A 21,441-nucleotide genomic window follows, 5' to 3' on the forward strand; every position below is an offset into this window, starting at 1 on the left:
CTCTACAGTCAGGCAGTCAAACTCACGGCCTAAAGCCAAAGGGCCCCAGGGGCCCGAGGGGCCGGGAGCCCAGCCCCGACGACAGGGAGGGCACACGCCCGGCCCCATGACTCCTGGCCCCACGCCTCTGAAAGGCCGGGGCCAGGGATACCCGCCTGATTACAGGGGGTCCCTCCAACCGCCCGCCGAGGCCAGGGGACGCACACAACCCCACTTACGGGGCCGCCCCCCGCAGCCCGGCACCCCCCAACAAGCACCACGGAGCACAGGCTCCGGCCTGCGCCCCACTCAGAGGCCGGCCGGAGCCCAGCCGCAGCTCAGCACGGCAACACAGCCGGCTGCAGGAGCCCCTCCAGCCTCCTCAATGAGGCCGCCAGCGAGGTGGCACCAGCACTTCTTCAATCCGCACCCTTGCAAGGGCCCGGCAGCAGTCGTTCCTGTCACCTGGCTACAGCAGCCTTCCCAGCCCTGCTTACAGGCACCTGGGGCTGCCTCTGGGGACAAAGGGACAAAGGGGCTGCCCCTGGGGAAAAGTCCTCACCACGTGCCCCGACTACAGGGCCCGCACGCTGCCAGCTCACCAGCACAAAGGGCACCATAGGCCCAGACCCAGGCCCGGGCTACAGGCGGGTCATGATGCTCACGCTACCGTCCTCAGAGGGCAGGGGCAAGGCCGGACGCTTTCTCCACCCAAGCATTTTGGGGACCTGCCTGTGGCTGCACAGAGCTCCTCTTTCCCTCCTGGGAGCTCTAAGCTACACTGCTCTATTTCTAAAGGAGGGCTAAAGCACAAACGCACTCGCTCACTCACACCAACTAAGGGGAAGACAGGGGAGGGAGGGCAAGACAGTCCCAGAAGGGGGAGCAAGTTCCAGGCAGCCAAGCTGCTCAAGGCAGCCATCCCTACTGCTCAGTGGCAGACAAAAGCATCCGACCTGCACCGCACTGCACCCTGGGGAAGGCACAGTGGCCTGGACGCGCTGAGGCGCTTCAGGGCTGGCACAGGGACAAAGGCTGTGACGCGCCCCGACTACAGGGGCTTACGCTGCCCCGGGGACAGCAGCAGGCAGAAAGCTGCCACGTCTGGGGAAAAGCCCTGCCCTGCTTACAGGGCGGCCGGGCTGGGGGCTCGCGGAGCTCCGGTTCCCCCCTCAGGTGCGGAGACAGGGGCTCTCACCCTCCTTACAGGGTTGCCTCTCTCTCCGGGCAGCCAAAGGAGCACAATGGCAAAAGGCCAACCACAGCAAAGACCCGGCCCCGCGCACAGGGGAGGTCACCCAGTTCAAAGTCAGCCGCGGCACCTTGAAGGTGCCCCGGCCATGCCAGAAAGGCCTTTTTGCCCAGAGGGCCTCTCGTGCCCCCTCTTCAGCTCCAAACTCGCTCTTGCCTCGCAGTTCCACTCTTGAGCTCGAAGCTGCCTCTGCTTCCCGTCGCTCTTCCCTCCCTGTCCCTCGGCTTCTGCCAATGGACGACGGCACGCTCAGGCCTCAGAAGCTCCAGCTCCCGTGCCAGAAGGGAACCGCCACCCAACAGCCCCACAGCGACATCTCCAAGCCACCGCCCAAACACCCCCCCCACACCTGCACAAGAGCCCCCAGCTTCAGCTTGACTCACCACCGCGACGTCCGGCTCAGTCCCGCGCCGTGCTGGCAGCTGGGCCCTCTGGGCAAAAGAAGCTGGGCATGCAAAGCAGCGGGCAAGAGGCTGCAGCCCTGCTTACAGGGGGCTCAAGCCGCTGCCTGGACCGCAAAGTGCCCGGGACTCCAGAGCACCGGCCCCGACTTACAGGGCGGCCCTGGTCCCCAAGGCCTACGGAGGCTCCTTCTCTCCAATTCCGGGGCGCTCCCCACTAAGCGGGAGGGTGCCCAACGCAGGCTGCCAGCTGAAGGGAGCACAAAGGCTCCCAGACCCGTAGCCTGCTTACAGGCCGGTCCACACCCAGGGAGCCACGGAGCTCGGCCTTGCCCCAAGGCAACAGGAACCAGACTCTACAGTCAGGCAGTCAAACTCACGGCCTAAAGCCAAAGGGCCCCAGGGGCCCGAGGGGCCGGGAGCCCAGCCCCGACGACAGGGAGGGCACACGCCCGGCCCCATGACTCCTGGCCCCACGCCTCTGAAAGGCCGGGGCCAGGGATACCCGCCTGATTACAGGGGGTCCCTCCAACCGCCCGCCGAGGCCAGGGGACGCACACAACCCCACTTACGGGGCCGCCCCCCGCAGCCCGGCACCCCCCAACAAGCACCACGGAGCACAGGCTCCGGCCTGCGCCCCACTCAGAGGCCGGCCGGAGCCCAGCCGCAGCTCAGCACGGCAACACAGCCGGCTGCAGGAGCCCCTCCAGCCTCCTCAATGAGGCCGCCAGCGAGGTGGCACCAGCACTTCTTCAATCCGCACCCTTGCAAGGGCCCGGCAGCAGTCGTTCCTGTCACCTGGCTACAGCAGCCTCCCCAGCCCTGCTTACAGGCACCTGGGGCTGCCTCTGGGGACAAAGGGACAAGGGGCTGCTCCTGGGGCAAGGTCCGCACACGTATCCCGACTACAGGGGCTTACGCTGCCCCGGGGACAGCAGCAGGCAGAAAGCTGCCACGTCTGGGGAAAAGCCCTGCCCTGCTTACAGGGCGGCCGGGCTGGGGGCTCGCGGAGCTCCGGTTCCCCCCTCAGGTGCGGAGACAGGGGCTCTCACCCTCCTTACAGGGTTGCCTCTCTCTCCGGGCAGCCAAAGGAGCACAATGGCAAAAGGCCAACCACAGCAAAGACCCGGCCCCGCGCACAGGGGAGGTCACCCAGTTCAAAGTCAGCCGCGGCACCTTGAAGGTGCCCCGGCCATGCCAGAAAGGCCTTTTTGCCCAGAGGGCCTCTCGTGCCCCCTCTTCAGCTCCAAACTCGCTCTTGCCTCGCAGTTCCACTCTTGAGCTCGAAGCTGCCTCTGCTTCCCGTCGCTCTTCCCTCCCTGTCCCTCGGCTTCTGCCAATGGACGACGGCACGCTCAGGCCTCAGAAGCTCCAGCTCCCGTGCCAGAAGGGAACCGCCACCCAACAGCCCCACAGCGACATCTCCAAGCCACCACCCAAACACCCCCCCCACACCTGCACAAGAGCCCCCAGCTTCAGCTTGACTCACCACCGCGACGTCCGGCTCAGTCCCGCGCCGTGCTGGCAGCTGGGCCCTCTGGGCAAAAGAAGCTGGGCATGCAAAGCAGCGGGCAAGAGGCTGCAGCCCTGCTTACAGGGGGCTCAAGCCGCTGCCTGGACCGCAAAGTGCCCGGGACTCCAGAGCACCGGCCCCGACTTACAGGGCGGCCCTGGTCCCCAAGGCCTACGGAGGCTCCTTCTCTCCAATTCCGGGGCGCTCCCCACTAAGCGGGAGGGTGCCCAACGCAGGCTGCCAGCTGAAGGGAGCACAAAGGCTCCCAGACCCGTAGCCTGCTTACAGGCCGGTCCACACCCAGGGAGCCACGGAGCTCGGCCTTGCCCCAAGGCAACAGGAACCAGACTCTACAGTCAGGCAGTCAAACTCACGGCCTAAAGCCAAAGGGCCCCAGGGGCCCGAGGGGCCGGGAGCCCAGCCCCGACGACAGGGAGGGCACACGCCCGGCCCCATGACTCCTGGCCCCACGCCTCTGAAAGGCCGGGGCCAGGGATACCCGCCTGATTACAGGGGGTCCCTCCAACCGCCCGCCGAGGCCAGGGGACGCACACAACCCCACTTACGGGGCCGCCCCCCGCAGCCCGGCACCCCCCAACAAGCACCACGGAGCACAGGCTCCGGCCTGCGCCCCACTCAGAGGCCGGCCGGAGCCCAGCCGCAGCTCAGCACGGCAACACAGCCGGCTGCAGGAGCCCCTCCAGCCTCCTCAATGAGGCCGCCAGCGAGGTGGCACCAGCACTTCTTCAATCCGCACCCTTGCAAGGGCCCGGCAGCAGTCGTTCCTGTCACCTGGCTACAGCAGCCTTCCCAGCCCTGCTTACAGGCACCTGGGGCTGCCTCTGGGGACAAAGGGACAAAGGGGCTGCCCCTGGGGAAAAGTCCTCACCACGTGCCCCGACTACAGGGCCCGCACGCTGCCAGCTCACCAGCACAAAGGGCACCATAGGCCCAGACCCAGGCCCGGGCTACAGGCGGGTCATGATGCTCACGCTACCGTCCTCAGAGGGCAGGGGCAAGGCCGGACGCTTTCTCCACCCAAGCATTTTGGGGACCTGCCTGTGGCTGCACAGAGCTCCTCTTTCCCTCCTGGGAGCTCTAAGCTACACTGCTCTATTTCTAAAGGAGGGCTAAAGCACAAACGCACTCGCTCACTCACACCAACTAAGGGGAAGACAGGGGAGGGAGGGCAAGACAGTCCCAGAAGGGGGAGCAAGTTCCAGGCAGCCAAGCTGCTCAAGGCAGCCATCCCTACTGCTCAGTGGCAGACAAAAGCATCCGACCTGCACCGCACTGCACCCTGGGGAAGGCACAGTGGCCTGGACGCGCTGAGGCGCTTCAGGGCTGGCACAGGGACAAAGGCTGTGACGCGCCCCGACTACAGGGGCTTACGCTGCCCCGGGGACAGCAGCAGGCAGAAAGCTGCCACGTCTGGGGAAAAGCCCTGCCCTGCTTACAGGGCGGCCGGGCTGGGGGCTCGCGGAGCTCCGGTTCCCCCCTCAGGTGCGGAGACAGGGGCTCTCACCCTCCTTACAGGGTTGCCTCTCTCTCCGGGCAGCCAAAGGAGCACAATGGCAAAAGGCCAACCACAGCAAAGACCCGGCCCCGCGCACAGGGGAGGTCACCCAGTTCAAAGTCAGCCGCGGCACCTTGAAGGTGCCCCGGCCATGCCAGAAAGGCCTTTTTGCCCAGAGGGCCTCTCGTGCCCCCTCTTCAGCTCCAAACTCGCTCTTGCCTCGCAGTTCCACTCTTGAGCTCGAAGCTGCCTCTGCTTCCCGTCGCTCTTCCCTCCCTGTCCCTCGGCTTCTGCCAATGGACGACGGCACGCTCAGGCCTCAGAAGCTCCAGCTCCCGTGCCAGAAGGGAACCGCCACCCAACAGCCCCACAGCGACATCTCCAAGCCACCACCCAAACACCCCCCCCACACCTGCACAAGAGCCCCCAGCTTCAGCTTGACTCACCACCGCGACGTCCGGCTCAGTCCCGCGCCGTGCTGGCAGCTGGGCCCTCTGGGCAAAAGAAGCTGGGCATGCAAAGCAGCGGGCAAGAGGCTGCAGCCCTGCTTACAGGGGGCTCAAGCCGCTGCCTGGACCGCAAAGTGCCCGGGACTCCAGAGCACCGGCCCCGACTTACAGGGCGGCCCTGGTCCCCAAGGCCTACGGAGGCTCCTTCTCTCCAATTCCGGGGCGCTCCCCACTAAGCGGGAGGGTGCCCAACGCAGGCTGCCAGCTGAAGGGAGCACAAAGGCTCCCAGACCCGTAGCCTGCTTACAGGCCGGTCCACACCCAGGGAGCCACGGAGCTCGGCCTTGCCCCAAGGCAACAGGAACCAGACTCTACAGTCAGGCAGTCAAACTCACGGCCTAAAGCCAAAGGGCCCCAGGGGCCCGAGGGGCCGGGAGCCCAGCCCCGACGACAGGGAGGGCACACGCCCGGCCCCATGACTCCTGGCCCCACGCCTCTGAAAGGCCGGGGCCAGGGATACCCGCCTGATTACAGGGGGTCCCTCCAACCGCCCGCCGAGGCCAGGGGACGCACACAACCCCACTTACGGGGCCGCCCCCCGCAGCCCGGCACCCCCCAACAAGCACCACGGAGCACAGGCTCCGGCCTGCGCCCCACTCAGAGGCCGGCCGGAGCCCAGCCGCAGCTCAGCACGGCAACACAGCCGGCTGCAGGAGCCCCTCCAGCCTCCTCAATGAGGCCGCCAGCGAGGTGGCACCAGCACTTCTTCAATCCGCACCCTTGCAAGGGCCCGGCAGCAGTCGTTCCTGTCACCTGGCTACAGCAGCCTCCCCAGCCCTGCTTACAGGCACCTGGGGCTGCCTCTGGGGACAAAGGGACAAGGGGCTGCTCCTGGGGCAAGGTCCGCACACGTATCCCGACTACAGGGGCTTACGCTGCCCCGGGGACAGCAGCAGGCAGAAAGCTGCCACGTCTGGGGAAAAGCCCTGCCCTGCTTACAGGGCGGCCGGGCTGGGGGCTCGCGGAGCTCCGGTTCCCCCCTCAGGTGCGGAGACAGGGGCTCTCACCCTCCTTACAGGGTTGCCTCTCTCTCCGGGCAGCCAAAGGAGCACAATGGCAAAAGGCCAACCACAGCAAAGACCCGGCCCCGCGCACAGGGGAGGTCACCCAGTTCAAAGTCAGCCGCGGCACCTTGAAGGTGCCCCGGCCATGCCAGAAAGGCCTTTTTGCCCAGAGGGCCTCTCGTGCCCCCTCTTCAGCTCCAAACTCGCTCTTGCCTCGCAGTTCCACTCTTGAGCTCGAAGCTGCCTCTGCTTCCCGTCGCTCTTCCCTCCCTGTCCCTCGGCTTCTGCCAATGGACGACGGCACGCTCAGGCCTCAGAAGCTCCAGCTCCCGTGCCAGAAGGGAACCGCCACCCAACAGCCCCACAGCGACATCTCCAAGCCACCACCCAAACACCCCCCCCACACCTGCACAAGAGCCCCCAGCTTCAGCTTGACTCACCACCGCGACGTCCGGCTCAGTCCCGCGCCGTGCTGGCAGCTGGGCCCTCTGGGCAAAAGAAGCTGGGCATGCAAAGCAGCGGGCAAGAGGCTGCAGCCCTGCTTACAGGGGGCTCAAGCCGCTGCCTGGACCGCAAAGTGCCCGGGACTCCAGAGCACCGGCCCCGACTTACAGGGCGGCCCTGGTCCCCAAGGCCTACGGAGGCTCCTTCTCTCCAATTCCGGGGCGCTCCCCACTAAGCGGGAGGGTGCCCAACGCAGGCTGCCAGCTGAAGGGAGCACAAAGGCTCCCAGACCCGTAGCCTGCTTACAGGCCGGTCCACACCCAGGGAGCCACGGAGCTCGGCCTTGCCCCAAGGCAACAGGAACCAGACTCTACAGTCAGGCAGTCAAACTCACGGCCTAAAGCCAAAGGGCCCCAGGGGCCCGAGGGGCCGGGAGCCCAGCCCCGACGACAGGGAGGGCACACGCCCGGCCCCATGACTCCTGGCCCCACGCCTCTGAAAGGCCGGGGCCAGGGATACCCGCCTGATTACAGGGGGTCCCTCCAACCGCCCGCCGAGGCCAGGGGACGCACACAACCCCACTTACGGGGCCGCCCCCCGCAGCCCGGCACCCCCCAACAAGCACCACGGAGCACAGGCTCCGGCCTGCGCCCCACTCAGAGGCCGGCCGGAGCCCAGCCGCAGCTCAGCACGGCAACACAGCCGGCTGCAGGAGCCCCTCCAGCCTCCTCAATGAGGCCGCCAGCGAGGTGGCACCAGCACTTCTTCAATCCGCACCCTTGCAAGGGCCCGGCAGCAGTCGTTCCTGTCACCTGGCTACAGCAGCCTTCCCAGCCCTGCTTACAGGCACCTGGGGCTGCCTCTGGGGACAAAGGGACAAAGGGGCTGCCCCTGGGGAAAAGTCCTCACCACGTGCCCCGACTACAGGGCCCGCACGCTGCCAGCTCACCAGCACAAAGGGCACCATAGGCCCAGACCCAGGCCCGGGCTACAGGCGGGTCATGATGCTCACGCTACCGTCCTCAGAGGGCAGGGGCAAGGCCGGACGCTTTCTCCACCCAAGCATTTTGGGGACCTGCCTGTGGCTGCACAGAGCTCCTCTTTCCCTCCTGGGAGCTCTAAGCTACACTGCTCTATTTCTAAAGGAGGGCTAAAGCACAAACGCACTCGCTCACTCACACCAACTAAGGGGAAGACAGGGGAGGGAGGGCAAGACAGTCCCAGAAGGGGGAGCAAGTTCCAGGCAGCCAAGCTGCTCAAGGCAGCCATCCCTACTGCTCAGTGGCAGACAAAAGCATCCGACCTGCACCGCACTGCACCCTGGGGAAGGCACAGTGGCCTGGACGCGCTGAGGCGCTTCAGGGCTGGCACAGGGACAAAGGCTGTGACGCGCCCCGACTACAGGGGCTTACGCTGCCCCGGGGACAGCAGCAGGCAGAAAGCTGCCACGTCTGGGGAAAAGCCCTGCCCTGCTTACAGGGCGGCCGGGCTGGGGGCTCGCGGAGCTCCGGTTCCCCCCTCAGGTGCGGAGACAGGGGCTCTCACCCTCCTTACAGGGTTGCCTCTCTCTCCGGGCAGCCAAAGGAGCACAATGGCAAAAGGCCAACCACAGCAAAGACCCGGCCCCGCGCACAGGGGAGGTCACCCAGTTCAAAGTCAGCCGCGGCACCTTGAAGGTGCCCCGGCCATGCCAGAAAGGCCTTTTTGCCCAGAGGGCCTCTCGTGCCCCCTCTTCAGCTCCAAACTCGCTCTTGCCTCGCAGTTCCACTCTTGAGCTCGAAGCTGCCTCTGCTTCCCGTCGCTCTTCCCTCCCTGTCCCTCGGCTTCTGCCAATGGACGACGGCACGCTCAGGCCTCAGAAGCTCCAGCTCCCGTGCCAGAAGGGAACCGCCACCCAACAGCCCCACAGCGACATCTCCAAGCCACCACCCAAACACCCCCCCCACACCTGCACAAGAGCCCCCAGCTTCAGCTTGACTCACCACCGCGACGTCCGGCTCAGTCCCGCGCCGTGCTGGCAGCTGGGCCCTCTGGGCAAAAGAAGCTGGGCATGCAAAGCAGCGGGCAAGAGGCTGCAGCCCTGCTTACAGGGGGCTCAAGCCGCTGCCTGGACCGCAAAGTGCCCGGGACTCCAGAGCACCGGCCCCGACTTACAGGGCGGCCCTGGTCCCCAAGGCCTACGGAGGCTCCTTCTCTCCAATTCCGGGGCGCTCCCCACTAAGCGGGAGGGTGCCCAACGCAGGCTGCCAGCTGAAGGGAGCACAAAGGCTCCCAGACCCGTAGCCTGCTTACAGGCCGGTCCACACCCAGGGAGCCACGGAGCTCGGCCTTGCCCCAAGGCAACAGGAACCAGACTCTACAGTCAGGCAGTCAAACTCACGGCCTAAAGCCAAAGGGCCCCAGGGGCCCGAGGGGCCGGGAGCCCAGCCCCGACGACAGGGAGGGCACACGCCCGGCCCCATGACTCCTGGCCCCACGCCTCTGAAAGGCCGGGGCCAGGGATACCCGCCTGATTACAGGGGGTCCCTCCAACCGCCCGCCGAGGCCAGGGGACGCACACAACCCCACTTACGGGGCCGCCCCCCGCAGCCCGGCACCCCCCAACAAGCACCACGGAGCACAGGCTCCGGCCTGCGCCCCACTCAGAGGCCGGCCGGAGCCCAGCCGCAGCTCAGCACGGCAACACAGCCGGCTGCAGGAGCCCCTCCAGCCTCCTCAATGAGGCCGCCAGCGAGGTGGCACCAGCACTTCTTCAATCCGCACCCTTGCAAGGGCCCGGCAGCAGTCGTTCCTGTCACCTGGCTACAGCAGCCTTCCCAGCCCTGCTTACAGGCACCTGGGGCTGCCTCTGGGGACAAAGGGACAAAGGGGCTGCCCCTGGGGAAAAGTCCTCACCACGTGCCCCGACTACAGGGCCCGCACGCTGCCAGCTCACCAGCACAAAGGGCACCATAGGCCCAGACCCAGGCCCGGGCTACAGGCGGGTCATGATGCTCACGCTACCGTCCTCAGAGGGCAGGGGCAAGGCCGGACGCTTTCTCCACCCAAGCATTTTGGGGACCTGCCTGTGGCTGCACAGAGCTCCTCTTTCCCTCCTGGGAGCTCTAAGCTACACTGCTCTATTTCTAAAGGAGGGCTAAAGCACAAACGCACTCGCTCACTCACACCAACTAAGGGGAAGACAGGGGAGGGAGGGCAAGACAGTCCCAGAAGGGGGAGCAAGTTCCAGGCAGCCAAGCTGCTCAAGGCAGCCATCCCTACTGCTCAGTGGCAGACAAAAGCATCCGACCTGCACCGCACTGCACCCTGGGGAAGGCACAGTGGCCTGGACGCGCTGAGGCGCTTCAGGGCTGGCACAGGGACAAAGGCTGTGACGCGCCCCGACTACAGGGGCTTACGCTGCCCCGGGGACAGCAGCAGGCAGAAAGCTGCCACGTCTGGGGAAAAGCCCTGCCCTGCTTACAGGGCGGCCGGGCTGGGGGCTCGCGGAGCTCCGGTTCCCCCCTCAGGTGCGGAGACAGGGGCTCTCACCCTCCTTACAGGGTTGCCTCTCTCTCCGGGCAGCCAAAGGAGCACAATGGCAAAAGGCCAACCACAGCAAAGACCCGGCCCCGCGCACAGGGGAGGTCACCCAGTTCAAAGTCAGCCGCGGCACCTTGAAGGTGCCCCGGCCATGCCAGAAAGGCCTTTTTGCCCAGAGGGCCTCTCGTGCCCCCTCTTCAGCTCCAAACTCGCTCTTGCCTCGCAGTTCCACTCTTGAGCTCGAAGCTGCCTCTGCTTCCCGTCGCTCTTCCCTCCCTGTCCCTCGGCTTCTGCCAATGGACGACGGCACGCTCAGGCCTCAGAAGCTCCAGCTCCCGTGCCAGAAGGGAACCGCCACCCAACAGCCCCACAGCGACATCTCCAAGCCACCACCCAAACACCCCCCCCACACCTGCACAAGAGCCCCCAGCTTCAGCTTGACTCACCACCGCGACGTCCGGCTCAGTCCCGCGCCGTGCTGGCAGCTGGGCCCTCTGGGCAAAAGAAGCTGGGCATGCAAAGCAGCGGGCAAGAGGCTGCAGCCCTGCTTACAGGGGGCTCAAGCCGCTGCCTGGACCGCAAAGTGCCCGGGACTCCAGAGCACCGGCCCCGACTTACAGGGCGGCCCTGGTCCCCAAGGCCTACGGAGGCTCCTTCTCTCCAATTCCGGGGCACTCCCCACTAAGCGGGAGGGTGCCCAACGCAGGCTGCCAGCTGAAGGGAGCACAAAGGCTCCCAGACCCGTAGCCTGCTTACAGGCCGGTCCACACCCAGGGAGCCACGGAGCTCGGCCTTGCCCCAAGGCAACAGGAACCAGACTCTACAGTCAGGCAGTCAAACTCACGGCCTAAAGCCAAAGGGCCCCAGGGGCCCGAGGGGCCGGGAGCCCAGCCCCGACGACAGGGAGGGCACACGCCCGGCCCCATGACTCCTGGCCCCACGCCTCTGAAAGGCCGGGGCCAGGGATACCCGCCTGATTACAGGGGGTCCCTCCAACCGCCCGCCGAGGCCAGGGGACGCACACAACCCCACTTACGGGGCCGCCCCCCGCAGCCCGGCACCCCCCAACAAGCACCACGGAGCACAGGCTCCGGCCTGCGCCCCACTCAGAGGCCGGCCGGAGCCCAGCCGCAGCTCAGCACGGCAACACAGCCGGCTGCAGGAGCCCCTCCAGCCTCCTCAATGAGGCCGCCAGCGAGGTGGCACCAGCACTTCTTCAATCCGCACCCTTGCAAGGGCCCGGCAGCAGTCGTTCCTGTCACCTGGCTACAGCAGCCTCCCCAGCCCTGCTTACAGGCACCTGGGGCTGCCTCTGGGGACAAAGGGACAAGGGGCTGCTCCTGGGGCAAGGTCCGCACACGTATCCCGACTACAGGGGCTTACGCTGCCCCGGGGACAGCAGCAGGCAGAAAGCTGCCACGTCTGGGGAAAAGCCCTGCCCTGCTTACAGGGCGGCCGGGCTGGGGGCTCGCGGAGCTCCGGTTCCCCCCTCAGGTGCGGAGACAGGGGCTCTCACCCTCCTTACAGGGTTGCCTCTCTCTCCGGGCAGCCAAAGGAGCACAATGGCAAAAGGCCAACCACAGCAAAGACCCGGCCCCGCGCACAGGGGAGGTCACCCAGTTCAAAGTCAGCCGCGGCACCTTGAAGGTGCCCCGGCCATGCCAGAAAGGCCTTTTTGCCCAGAGGGCCTCTCGTGCCCCCTCTTCAGCTCCAAACTCGCTCTTGCCTCGCAGTTCCACTCTTGAGCTCGAAGCTGCCTCTGCTTCCCGTCGCTCTTCCCTCCCTGTCCCTCGGCTTCTGCCAATGGACGACGGCACGCTCAGGCCTCAGAAGCTCCAGCTCCCGTGCCAGAAGGGAACCGCCACCCAACAGCCCCACAGCGACATCTCCAAGCCACCACCCAAACACCCCCCCCACACCTGCACAAGAGCCCCCAGCTTCAGCTTGACTCACCACCGCGACGTCCGGCTCAGTCCCGCGCCGTGCTGGCAGCTGGGCCCTCTGGGCAAAAGAAGCTGGGCATGCAAAGCAGCGGGCAAGAGGCTGCAGCCCTGCTTACAGGGGGCTCAAGCCGCTGCCTGGACCGCAAAGTGCCCGGGACTCCAGAGCACCGGCCCCGACTTACAGGGCGGCCCTGGTCCCCAAGGCCTACGGAGGCTCCTTCTCTCCAATTCCGGGGCGCTCCCCACTAAGCGGGAGGGTGCCCAACGCAGGCTGCCAGCTGAAGGGAGCACAAAGGCTCCCAGACCCGTAGCCTGCTTACAGGCCGGTCCACACCCAGGGAGCCACGGAGCTCGGCCTTGCCCCAAGGCAACAGGAACCAGACTCTACAGTCAGGCAGTCAAACTCACGGCCTAAAGCCAAAGGGCCCCAGGGGCCCGAGGGGCCGGGAGCCCAGCCCCGACGACAGGGAGGGCACACGCCCGGCCCCATGACTCCTGGCCCCACGCCTCTGAAAGGCCGGGGCCAGGGATACCCGCCTGATTACAGGGGGTCCCTCCAACCGCCCGCCGAGGCCAGGGCACGCACACAACCCCACTTACGGGGCCGCCCCCCGCAGCCCGGCACCCCCCAACAAGCACCACGGAGCACAGGCTCCGGCCTGCGCCCCACTCAGAGGCCGGCCGGAGCCCAGCCGCAGCTCAGCACGGCAACACAGCCGGCTGCAGGAGCCCCTCCAGCCTCCTCAATGAGGCCGCCAGCGAGGTGGCACCAGCACTTCTTCAATCCGCACCCTTGCAAGGGCCCGGCAGCAGTCGTTCCTGTCACCTGGCTACAGCAGCCTTCCCAGCCCTGCTTACAGGCACCTGGGGCTGCCTCTGGGGACAAAGGGACAAAGGGGCTGCCCCTGGGGAAAAGTCCTCACCACGTGCCCCGACTACAGGGCCCGCACGCTGCCAGCTCACCAGCACAAAGGGCACCATAGGCCCAGACCCAGGCCCAGGCTACAGGCGGGTCATGATGCTCACGCTACCGTCCTCAGAGGGCAGGGGCAAGGCCGGACGCTTTCTCCACCCAAGCATTTTGGGGACCTGCCTGTGGCTGCACAGAGCTCCTCTTTCCCTCCTGGGAGCTCTAAGCTACACTGCTCTATTTCTAAAGGAGGGCTAAAGCACAAACGCACTCGCTCACTCACACCAACTAAGGGGAAGACAGGGGAGGGAGGGCAAGACAGTCCCAGAAGGGGGAGCAAGTTCCAGGCAGCCAAGCTGCTCAAGGCAGCCATCCCTACTGCTCAGTGGCAGACAAAAGCATCCGACCTGCACCGCACTGCACCCTGGGGAAGGCACAGTGGCCTGGACGCGCTGAGGCGCTTCAGGGCTGGCACAGGGACAAAGGCTGTGACGCGCCCCGACTACAGGGGCTTACGCTGCCCCGGGGACAGCAGCAGGCAGAAAGCTGCCACGTCTGGGGAAAAGCCCTGCCCTGCTTACAGGGCGGCCGGGCTGGGGGCTCGCGGAGCTCCGGTTCCCCCCTCAGGTGCGGAGACAGGGGCTCTCACCCTCCTTACAGGGTTGCCTCTCTCTCCGGGCAGCCAAAGGAGCACAATGGCAAAAGGCCAACCACAGCAAAGACCCGGCCCCGCGCACAGGGGAGGTCACCCAGTTCAAAGTCAGCCGCGGCACCTTGAAGGTGCCCCGGCCATGCCAGAAAGGCCTTTTTGCCCAGAGGGCCTCTCGTGCCCCCTCTTCAGCTCCAAACTCGCTCTTGCCTCGCAGTTCCACTCTTGAGCTCGAAGCTGCCTCTGCTTCCCGTCGCTCTTCCCTCCCTGTCCCTCGGCTTCTGCCAATGGACGACGGCACGCTCAGGCCTCAGAAGCTCCAGCTCCCGTGCCAGAAGGGAACCGCCACCCAACAGCCCCACAGCGACATCTCCAAGCCACCACCCAAACACCCCCCCCACACCTGCACAAGAGCCCCCAGCTTCAGCTTGACTCACCACCGCGACGTCCGGCTCAGTCCCGCGCCGTGCTGGCAGCTGGGCCCTCTGGGCAAAAGAAGCTGGGCATGCAAAGCAGCGGGCAAGAGGCTGCAGCCCTGCTTACAGGGGGCTCAAGCCGCTGCCTGGACCGCAAAGTGCCCGGGACTCCAGAGCACCGGCCCCGACTTACAGGGCGGCCCTGGTCCCCAAGGCCTACGGAGGCTCCTTCTCTCCAATTCCGGGGCGCTCCCCACTAAGCGGGAGGGTGCCCAACGCAGGCTGCCAGCTGAAGGGAGCACAAAGGCTCCCAGACCCGTAGCCTGCTTACAGGCCGGTCCACACCCAGGGAGCCACGGAGCTCGGCCTTGCCCCAAGGCAACAGGAACCAGACTCTACAGTCAGGCAGTCAAACTCACGGCCTAAAGCCAAAGGGCCCCAGGGGCCCGAGGGGCCGGGAGCCCAGCCCCGACGACAGGGAGGGCACACGCCCGGCCCCATGACTCCTGGCCCCACGCCTCTGAAAGGCCGGGGCCAGGGATACCCGCCTGATTACAGGGGGTCCCTCCAACCGCCCGCCGAGGCCAGGGGACGCACACAACCCCACTTACGGGGCCGCCCCCCGCAGCCCGGCACCCCCCAACAAGCACCACGGAGCACAGGCTCCGGCCTGCGCCCCACTCAGAGGCCGGCCGGAGCCCAGCCGCAGCTCAGCACGGCAACACAGCCGGCTGCAGGAGCCCCTCCAGCCTCCTCAATGAGGCCGCCAGCGAGGTGGCACCAGCACTTCTTCAATCCGCACCCTTGCAAGGGCCCGGCAGCAGTCGTTCCTGTCACCTGGCTACAGCAGCCTTCCCAGCCCTGCTTACAGGCACCTGGGGCTGCCTCTGGGGACAAAGGGACAAAGGGGCTGCCCCTGGGGAAAAGTCCTCACCACGTGCCCCGACTACAGGGCCCGCACGCTGCCAGCTCACCAGCACAAAGGGCACCATAGGCCCAGACCCAGGCCCGGGCTACAGGCGGGTCATGATGCTCACGCTACCGTCCTCAGAGGGCAGGGGCAAGGCCGGACGCTTTCTCCACCCAAGCATTTTGGGGACCTGCCTGTGGCTGCACAGAGCTCCTCTTTCCCTCCTGGGAGCTCTAAGCTACACTGCTCTATTTCTAAAGGAGGGCTAAAGCACAAACGCACTCGCTCACTCACACCAACTAAGGGGAAGACAGGGGAGGGAGGGCAAGACAGTCCCAGAAGGGGGAGCAAGTTCCAGGCAGCCAAGCTGCTCAAGGCAGCCATCCCTACTGCTCAGTGGCAGACAAAAGCATCCGACCTGCACCGCACTGCACCCTGGGGAAGGCACAGTGGCCTGGACGCGCTGAGGCGCTTCAGGGCTGGCACAGGGACAAAGGCTGTGACGCGCCCCGACTACAGGGGCTTACGCTGCCCCGGGGACAGCAGCAGGCAGAAAGCTGCCACGTCTGGGGAAAAGCCCTGCCCTGCTTACAGGGCGGCCGGGCTGGGGGCTCGCGGAGCTCCGGTTCCCCCCTCAGGTGCGGAGACAGGGGCTCTCACCCTCCTTACAGGGTTGCCTCTCTCTCCGGGCAGCCAAAGGAGCACAATGGCAAAAGGCCAACCACAGCAAAGACCCGGCCCCGCGCACAGGGGAGGTCACCCAGTTCAAAGTCAGCCGCGGCACCTTGAAGGTGCCCCGGCCATGCCAGAAAGGCCTTTTTGCCCAGAGGGCCTCTCGTGCCCCCTCTTCAGCTCCAAACTCGCTCTTGCCTCGCAGTTCCACTCTTGAGCTCGAAGCTGCCTCTGCTTCCCGTCGCTCTTCCCTCCCTGTCCCTCGGCTTCTGCCAATGGACGACGGCACGCTCAGGCCTCAGAAGCTCCAGCTCCCGTGCCAGAAGGGAACCGCCACCCAACAGCCCCACAGCGACATCTCCAAGCCACCACCCAAACACCCCCCCCACACCTGCACAAGAGCCCCCAGCTTCAGCTTGACTCACCACCGCGACGTCCGGCTCAGTCCCGCGCCGTGCTGGCAGCTGGGCCCTCTGGGCAAAAGAAGCTGGGCATGCAAAGCAGCGGGCAAGAGGCTGCAGCCCTGCTTACAGGGGGCTCAAGCCGCTGCCTGGACCGCAAAGTGCCCGGGACTCCAGAGCACCGGCCCCGACTTACAGGGCGGCCCTGGTCCCCAAGGCCTACGGAGGCTCCTTCTCTCCAATTCCGGGGCACTCCCCACTAAGCGGGAGGGTGCCCAACGCAGGCTGCCAGCTGAAGGGAGCACAAAGGCTCCCAGACCCGTAGCCTGCTTACAGGCCGGTCCACACCCAGGGAGCCACGGAGCTCGGCCTTGCCCCAAGGCAACAGGAACCAGACTCTACAGTCAGGCAGTCAAACTCACGGCCTAAAGCCAAAGGGCCCCAGGGGCCCGAGGGGCCGGGAGCCCAGCCCCGACGACAGGGAGGGCACACGCCCGGCCCCATGACTCCTGGCCCCACGCCTCTGAAAGGCCGGGGCCAGGGATACCCGCCTGATTACAGGGGGTCCCTCCAACCGCCCGCCGAGGCCAGGGGACGCACACAACCCCACTTACGGGGCCGCCCCCCGCAGCCCGGCACCCCCCAACAAGCACCACGGAGCACAGGCTCCGGCCTGCGCCCCACTCAGAGGCCGGCCGGAGCCCAGCCGCAGCTCAGCACGGCAACACAGCCGGCTGCAGGAGCCCCTCCAGCCTCCTCAATGAGGCCGCCAGCGAGGTGGCACCAGCACTTCTTCAATCCGCACCCTTGCAAGGGCCCGGCAGCAGTCGTTCCTGTCACCTGGCTACAGCAGCCTCCCCAGCCCTGCTTACAGGCACCTGGGGCTGCCTCTGGGGACAAAGGGACAAGGGGCTGCTCCTGGGGCAAGGTCCGCACACGTATCCCGACTACAGGGGCTTACGCTGCCCCGGGGACAGCAGCAGGCAGAAAGCTGCCACGTCTGGGGAAAAGCCCTGCCCTGCTTACAGGGCGGCCGGGCTGGGGGCTCGCGGAGCTCCGGTTCCCCCCTCAGGTGCGGAGACAGGGGCTCTCACCCTCCTTACAGGGTTGCCTCTCTCTCCGGGCAGCCAAAGGAGCACAATGGCAAAAGGCCAACCACAGCAAAGACCCGGCCCCGCGCACAGGGGAGGTCACCCAGTTCAAAGTCAGCCGCGGCACCTTGAAGGTGCCCCGGCCATGCCAGAAAGGCCTTTTTGCCCAGAGGGCCTCTCGTGCCCCCTCTTCAGCTCCAAACTCGCTCTTGCCTCGCAGTTCCACTCTTGAGCTCGAAGCTGCCTCTGCTTCCCGTCGCTCTTCCCTCCCTGTCCCTCGGCTTCTGCCAATGGACGACGGCACGCTCAGGCCTCAGAAGCTCCAGCTCCCGTGCCAGAAGGGAACCGCCACCCAACAGCCCCACAGCGACATCTCCAAGCCACCACCCAAACACCCCCCCCACACCTGCACAAGAGCCCCCAGCTTCAGCTTGACTCACCACCGCGACGTCCGGCTCAGTCCCGCGCCGTGCTGGCAGCTGGGCCCTCTGGGCAAAAGAAGCTGGGCATGCAAAGCAGCGGGCAAGAGGCTGCAGCCCTGCTTACAGGGGGCTCAAGCCGCTGCCTGGACCGCAAAGTGCCCGGGACTCCAGAGCACCGGCCCCGACTTACAGGGCGGCCCTGGTCCCCAAGGCCTACGGAGGCTCCTTCTCTCCAATTCCGGGGCGCTCCCCACTAAGCGGGAGGGTGCCCAACGCAGGCTGCCAGCTGAAGGGAGCACAAAGGCTCCCAGACCCGTAGCCTGCTTACAGGCCGGTCCACACCCAGGGAGCCACGGAGCTCGGCCTTGCCCCAAGGCAACAGGAACCAGACTCTACAGTCAGGCAGTCAAACTCACGGCCTAAAGCCAAAGGGCCCCAGGGGCCCGAGGGGCCGGGAGCCCAGCCCCGACGACAGGGAGGGCACACGCCCGGCCCCATGACTCCTGGCCCCACGCCTCTGAAAGGCCGGGGCCAGGGATACCCGCCTGATTACAGGGGGTCCCTCCAACCGCCCGCCGAGGCCAGGGCACGCACACAACCCCACTTACGGGGCCGCCCCCCGCAGCCCGGCACCCCCCAACAAGCACCACGGAGCACAGGCTCCGGCCTGCGCCCCACTCAGAGGCCGGCCGGAGCCCAGCCGCAGCTCAGCACGGCAACACAGCCGGCTGCAGGAGCCCCTCCAGCCTCCTCAATGAGGCCGCCAGCGAGGTGGCACCAGCACTTCTTCAATCCGCACCCTTGCAAGGGCCCGGCAGCAGTCGTTCCTGTCACCTGGCTACAGCAGCCTTCCCAGCCCTGCTTACAGGCACCTGGGGCTGCCTCTGGGGACAAAGGGACAAAGGGGCTGCCCCTGGGGAAAAGTCCTCACCACGTGCCCCGACTACAGGGCCCGCACGCTGCCAGCTCACCAGCACAAAGGGCACCATAGGCCCAGACCCAGGCCCAGGCTACAGGCGGGTCATGATGCTCACGCTACCGTCCTCAGAGGGCAGGGGCAAGGCCGGACGCTTTCTCCACCCAAGCATTTTGGGGACCTGCCTGTGGCTGCACAGAGCTCCTCTTTCCCTCCTGGGAGCTCTAAGCTACACTGCTCTATTTCTAAAGGAGGGCTAAAGCACAAACGCACTCGCTCACTCACACCAACTAAGGGGAAGACAGGGAGGGAGGGCAAGACAGTCCCAGAAGGGGGAGCAAGTTCCAGGCAGCCAAGCTGCTCAAGGCAGCCATCCCTACTGCTCAGTGGCAGACAAAAGCATCCGACCTGCACCGCACTGCACCCTGGGGAAGGCACAGTGGCCTGGACGCGCTGAGGCGCTTCAGGGCTGGCACAGGGACAAAGGCTGTGACGCGCCCCGACTACAGGGGCTTACGCTGCCCCGGGGACAGCAGCAGGCAGAAAGCTGCCACGTCTGGGGAAAAGCCCTGCCCTGCTTACAGGGCGGCCGGGCTGGGGGCTCGCGGAGCTCCGGTTCCCCCCTCAGGTGCGGAGACAGGGGCTCTCACCCTCCTTACAGGGTTGCCTCTCTCTCCGGGCAGCCAAAGGAGCACAATGGCAAAAGGCCAACCACAGCAAAGACCCGGCCCCGCGCACAGGGGAGGTCACCCAGTTCAAAGTCAGCCGCGGCACCTTGAAGGTGCCCCGGCCATGCCAGAAAGGCCTTTTTGCCCAGAGGGCCTCTCGTGCCCCCTCTTCAGCTCCAAACTCGCTCTTGCCTCGCAGTTCCACTCTTGAGCTCGAAGCTGCCTCTGCTTCCCGTCGCTCTTCCCTCCCTGTCCCTCGGCTTCTGCCAATGGACGACGGCACGCTCAGGCCTCAGAAGCTCCAGCTCCCGTGCCAGAAGGGAACCGCCACCCAACAGCCCCACAGCGACATCTCCAAGCCACCACCCAAACACCCCCCCCACACCTGCACAAGAGCCCCCAGCTTCAGCTTGACTCACCACCGCGACGTCCGGCTCAGTCCCGCGCCGTGCTGGCAGCTGGGCCCTCTGGGCAAAAGAAGCTGGGCATGCAAAGCAGCGGGCAAGAGGCTGCAGCCCTGCTTACAGGGGGCTCAAGCCGCTGCCTGGACCGCAAAGTGCCCGGGACTCCAGAGCACCGGCCCCGACTTACAGGGCGGCCCTGGTCCCCAAGGCCTACGGAGGCTCCTTCTCTCCAATTCCGGGGCGCTCCCCACTAAGCGGGAGGGTGCCCAACGCAGGCTGCCAGCTGAAGGGAGCACAAAGGCTCCCAGACCCGTAGCCTGCTTACAGGCCGGTCCACACCCAGGGAGCCACGGAGCTCGGCCTTGCCCCAAGGCAACAGGAACCAGACTCTACAGTCAGGCAGTCAAACTCACGGCCTAAAGCCAAAGGGCCCCAGGGGCCCGAGGGGCCGGGAGCCCAGCCCCGACGACAGGGAGGGCACACGCCCGGCCCCATGACTCCTGGCCCCATGCCTCTGAAAGGCCGGGGCCAGGGATACCCGCCTGATTACAGGGGGTCCCTCCAACCGCCCGCCGAGGCCAGGGCACGCACACAACCCCACTTACGGGGCCGCCCCCCGCAGCCCGGCACCCCCCAACAAGCACCACGGAGCACAGGCTCCGGCCTGCGCCCCACTCAGAGGCCGGCCGGAGCCCAGCCGCAGCTCAGCACGGCAACACAGCCGGCTGCAGGAGCCCCTCCAGCCTCCTCAATGAGGCCGCCAGCGAGGTGGCACCAGCACTTCTTCAATCCGCACCCTTGCAAGGGCCCGGCAGCAGTCGTTCCTGTCACCTGGCTACAGCAGCCTCCCCAGCCCTGCTTACAGGCACCTGGGGCTGCCTCTGGGGACAAAGGGACAAGGGGCTGCTCCTGGGGCAAGGTCCGCACACGTATCCCGACTACAGGGGCTTACGCTGCCCCGGGGACAGCAGCAGGCAGAAAGCTGCCACGTCTGGGGAAAAGCCCTGCCCTGCTTACAGGGCGGCCGGGCTGGGGGCTCGCGGAGCTCCGGTTCCCCCCTCAGGTGCGGAGACAGGGGCTCTCACCCTCCTTACAGGGTTGCCTCTCTCTCCGGGCAGCCAAAGGAGCACAATGGCAAAAGGCCAACCACAGCAAAGACCCGGCCCCGCGCACAGGGGAGGTCACCCAGTTCAAAGTCAGCCGCGGCACCTTGAAGGTGCCCCGGCCATGCCAGAAAGGCCTTTTTGCCCAGAGGGCCTCTCGTGCCCCCTCTTCAGCTCCAAACTCGCTCTTGCCTCGCAGTTCCACTCTTGAGCTCGAAGCTGCCTCTGCTTCCCGTCGCTCTTCCCTCCCTGTCCCTCGGCTTCTGCCAATGGACGACGGCACGCTCAGGCCTCAGAAGCTCCAGCTCCCGTGCCAGAAGGGAACCGCCACCCAACAGCCCCACAGCGACATCTCCAAGCCACCACCCAAACACCCCCCCCACACCTGCACAAGAGCCCCCAGCTTCAGCTTGACTCACCACCGCGACGTCCGGCTCAGTCCCGCGCCGTGCTGGCAGCTGGGCCCTCTGGGCAAAAGAAGCTGGGCATGCAAAGCAGCGGGCAAGAGGCTGCAGCCCTGCTTACAGGGGGCTCAAGCCGCTGCCTGGACCGCAAAGTGCCCGGGACTCCAGAGCACCGGCCCCGACTTACAGGGCGGCCCTGGTCCCCAAGGCCTACGGAGGCTCCTTCTCTCCAATTCCGGGGCGCTCCCCACTAAGCGGGAGGGTGCCCAACGCAGGCTGCCAGCTGAAGGGAGCACAAAGGCTCCCAGACCCGTAGCCTGCTTACAGGCCGGTCCACACCCAGGGAGCCACGGAGCTCGGCCTTGCCCCAAGGCAACAGGAACCAGACTCTA

This window comes from Sturnus vulgaris, chromosome 3, assembly GCF_052056855.1.
Source record: "Sturnus vulgaris isolate bStuVul1 chromosome 3, bStuVul1.hap1, whole genome shotgun sequence".
Classification (NCBI taxonomy): domain Eukaryota; kingdom Metazoa; phylum Chordata; class Aves; order Passeriformes; family Sturnidae; genus Sturnus; species Sturnus vulgaris.